The sequence below is a fragment of the Dreissena polymorpha genome, chromosome 3, assembly GCF_020536995.1.
Source record: "Dreissena polymorpha isolate Duluth1 chromosome 3, UMN_Dpol_1.0, whole genome shotgun sequence".
Lineage (NCBI taxonomy): Eukaryota > Metazoa > Mollusca > Bivalvia > Myida > Dreissenidae > Dreissena > Dreissena polymorpha.
The window spans coordinates 76,101,396-76,105,887 of NC_068357.1; the positions used below are offsets into that span (position 1 = coordinate 76,101,396).

The 4,492-nt window shown below is 33.2% G+C and overlaps 1 long non-coding RNA gene across 2 annotated transcripts; it reads right to left on the bottom strand.

Moving 5' to 3' along the window:
- Positions 1-1,121: 1,121 nt before the first annotated feature.
- On the bottom strand, positions 1,122-4,290 carry LOC127873532 (uncharacterized). 2 transcript variants are annotated; one of them, XR_008046223.1, is made up of 3 exons: positions 4,207-4,290; positions 2,311-2,427; positions 1,122-1,890 (listed from the first exon to the last, which is right to left on the bottom strand). It is a non-coding gene; the product is annotated as an uncharacterized LOC127873532 (long non-coding RNA). The 2 variants fall into 2 exon arrangements; XR_008046222.1 differs by lacking the exon at positions 4,207-4,290 and adding an exon at positions 3,931-3,980.
- Positions 4,291-4,492: the final 202 nt, after the last annotated feature.

A 4,492-nucleotide genomic window follows, 5' to 3' on the forward strand; every position in this document is an offset into this window, starting at 1 on the left:
AGAAATTTTAGCTCTGACTTCATAATAGGGACGAATGTGTGACACTTTTTATGTTTACTATTTAACACCGATTTTGATTAAAAGCAAAACAAGTATCATGTGTGGCTTGGAACGAGATCAGGACATCACCATCTTGTCAAGAGATGACTTCTTCATTATACAAGTGTAAAATCTGACACATTAAAATCTGAAATTTGCGCTCTGAATTCCCAGGTGGGGACGAAGTTGCGACACTTGTGATGTTTAGTCTTTAACACCGTTTTCGCAAATTTTGTCAATAAAAGCCAAACGATTTTATGATATGCAGTGCATGTAATGACCAACCTTATGACTGTAAGCCTCGACACAAATGCCGTTGTATCGTGTAAGTACCTGTTATCGAACAGCACCTAATATCGGACGTTTTGTTTTGGTTCTGTATGCACATGCGCAAAAGTGCGCATGATGTCACATTGATAAACAAATGGTCACACATGAAGTCCATGACCTACTTGCCTACTTAGCTTGAAACAAATGCGCCAAAAACAGGTTAAAGGAATGCATTTATTGTTATTTACACCGTTTTGTGTGTTTTTTGCTATTACTTTTTGAATGCATTTATCAAAACGTGCATTTACACACCAAAAATCATATTTCCGTTTGCAATTTTTATTTCAGCAGACGCAGATTTTTTCGCCGAGTCCGGGTCACGTGATAGTCATGTGACTTTGTATATACTGGAGTAGTATTTATGAAGTGTCGGGTAATAGGTCATGTTTACATCGGCCGCCATTTTGTTTTGTCTGCTAGAGGTGACAATAATCAGGGAATCATTGTTATGAATTCTTGAAGGTAGTTTGCTGGAAAACTTTACAGATAAATCATTCAATGATTGAACTGTTAGTCATTAGTTAAAACAAAATGTTTTTGTCATTTTAAGTGTTGCAATTTTAAGGTAATTGAACGTAATTTCTTAGGTGTTCGATAACTGGTTCCTCCACCATAAATGGTTAAACTGCTTAACACGTACATTGGGCCGCAAAATGTAACAGGCAAAAAAACCATAATGATATCATGGATGAAATGAAATGACAAATCCAGAGTATTTCATAAAAAAATAAGACGATTGAAAGGCTATTACATAACATAACAAGGTATGTGTTTGTAAAACACAATACACAATGTCCCTTTTTGAGCGATTTTGACCCATATATTTGACCTTTGACCTTGAAGGATGACCTTGACCTTTCACCACTCAAAATGTGCAGCTCCATGAGGTACACATGCATGCCAAATATCAAGTTGCTATCTTCAATATTGCAAAAGTTATGATTTTGACCCATATATTTTACCTTTGACCTTGATGTTTTTGTAAAAAAGTGTGACATGTGCATAATACACTCCATTTAAAATCAATGGATGCAATGTAAAAAAGTACATTATTCACAGGGAGCTAGAGACAGACAGATTTGGAAACTAAAACAAGCAAATTCATTGACAATGTGTAAACAGTGCTGAGTGAACATGGAATTTCTTGTATTCAAAAGCTTGTGCAGAAACAACATAACATTTCTACATTATATTCCCTTAAAATACTTTATCATGCTTAATATTCATAATAATGGATGAAAGGCTGATTAAAAAACAGACACAAGATATACATCAATGCCATTATAACCACATATTCATCCTTACAAAAAAAACAGTATTTTTAAATTCTTTGATGAAAACTGACCTCTTAAGTCTTCAATTAAATACTTGATATGTTAAAAAGGTCCATCACAAGACAATTACTGGGCAATACATGTATATAGTCCGTGTTACCACCCACACACAGCTCAAACTGACGGTTAGATGTAAACATGGTAAGGTAAGGTTGCACCAGGATCTGCCAGGTTCAATTGTGAAGATCTGCAATGAAAATATATAACAATGACTGATAATTTATGACTGCAACGTTCCACAAACACATCAATAATACATCAATACAGTGGTAACCACATATTATTTTTCCCTGCATTGTTGTTTTTCTTATTGAACTTAATATTTGTAAAAATAACACAACACATTATTAATCAAATGATACACTGTTATCAACATGAAAATAAGATTTTTGTTTTGTACATAATTTGTTTCTGTTCCCTCCAGATATGCATAGTGAAAAGAGCTAAGGCATTTTTGTTTAATAAATTCTGTTAGTTTTTATCTAAACATCGGCATACCATGGATAAGATAATCAATAAATCATATGTTGTTTTTACTAATGGAAAAAATAGAATAAATAGTAAACACAAATGAGGTAAACAATACATGGTGTGAGTCATACCATACCTGCTAATTACAGTATAAGCACATCTTTTGGTACTATGTCATTATTCCCAATGAGTATGTTATGATGTGGATCAGCTTTGGACACATGCCCTACATGTATATCATTGGAGTTCTTCACTGAAACAACAAGATACAGGCCTTAACAAAATTATTGCAAAATATATATGTGTGGTTTAAATTATATTTAAACATAATATATTACAAATTAAAAAAATGCCCGCAAAAGTATTGAATCTGGTAACAATCTTACCAATATTCCAAAATATATGAGCAGACAACCTTTAAATTGTCTAAAACTGGAAACTATAGTCTCTAATGTGACTTCCAAATTTGTGTTGTTCTACATTTTTTATTTCTATATTTGTTTTAACGAATCATTATCTTTGCGCATCACTGTTTTAATTTCAACTTGATCATGAACACTTAATTGACATTGATAACGCATTCATTAATCCTTTCAGTGCGGGAACCAAATTTTGAAGGCCTTTTCAAACAGTTTGGATCCAGATGAGACGCCATAGAACGTGGTGTCTCATCTGGATCCAAACTGTTTGCTATTCTGATAGTATTTTTTGAAAAAAAATCAAAGAAATGCTAATTGTAGAAATTCAGCAGACGACATTTTAGCAGACGAAAAATTTCCCAGCATGTAAAGGGTTAATTCTGGTGTTACAAATAGAATTGCGATTGCTTACAGTCCATTACAGGATTGCACACAGATTTTTAACACAAATTTTATAATACATGTACAGTCATGTTACCATTACCGGATCAGTAGCGTAATAAAGTTGTTCTGGTGAAAAGCAATAAATGTTTTGAGACTTCTTTTACATCAGTTTGATTAAATATTACCTTTGCTCGCTGATTCAGCATATAGTCTTATTTTTAAACGCAGGCAAAATGTATTTGTGATACCTTTTTTTCGCTGCAGAATTCATGCATTAACAGATCAGTTGTAGCCATAACGGATCACGTGATCGAAACCACTCAGGGGGCTTCTACCACGCTATTTGAACTGTCGAAACATGAACTGTGTTGTTTACAATGCCCAAATTACATTGCCAGTTGTAAATTATATTCATTTGTTTTTGTTATAATTGTTTTCTATATGTGATTGAAAATGCTGTGTTCAAAATATCATCCAAAACTGACAACTATTTATCGGGAAGCGCATTCTTGAACATGAAAGTGATCCTCTATGGGTAATGATCCGGTAATGGTAACTTGACTGTATCTACTACAACCTAATTCCATATTCATTTGACAGTCTTTCAGCTATCCATTGATCAACAGTTATACAATCATCTTAAAAATAAATAAAGTGAAAGTAGAAAACTTTGAGAAGCATATAAGCACTAAAATGTATCAAAGATGTGTTACTACAGTTGATGTCATTTTAAAATCGTATAATAAGAAATGATTTGACAGATAAATTGTGAAGCGTTTTAGATTTTGACAACTGTGTAACAGACAGAAATATCCGCTAAAATCGTCATTATGAGAGCCAATACGTCTCAGAAACACGTTATGATTTATGAAATATATTCTTTTTACAGGAAATGTTTTATCCACATACTACTTCTTGAAGCAAACAAACTGAAAATCTATGAAAAAATATACCTTGACAAAATCCAGAAAGTTTATCCGAAAATTAACAATGTTGATCTGCCCACGGAGTGTATATATTGTATATTGTAATCTAGAGTCCGTGATCTGCCATTCCATGCCCTACTGTTTTGATTGTTATATTTACTTAGGTTAATCTACACCATAAAATATCAAAATAAAAAAGGTAAACATCAATATTTAAGTATCCATCGTGTATTTTTTAACATCAAAAAATAAAATTAAAATAACTAAACCATAATAAACACCATATTAACGGACAGCGGTTACCGTCTGCAATTTCCTTCTTTGTTCATATCGTATGCAGTTTTCAACGTTATCTATATTGTATGCAAATTCCGTAAGCGTTTTAGTGAGACCCGTTATTGAGCAACGAAGTGGCGAAGGGGTATGTGCGGGGGGGGGGATGTTCCTCCTGCAATCGGGGGCTTAGGAGGTCCTCCCTCTAGACAATTTTGAAAATGAAACGTAAACTCTTGCATTCTGGTCACTTTTTAACTGTATTTAGATTGAAGTTAAAGAGCATTTTTATATGAAATTTCACTTTCATTGACCA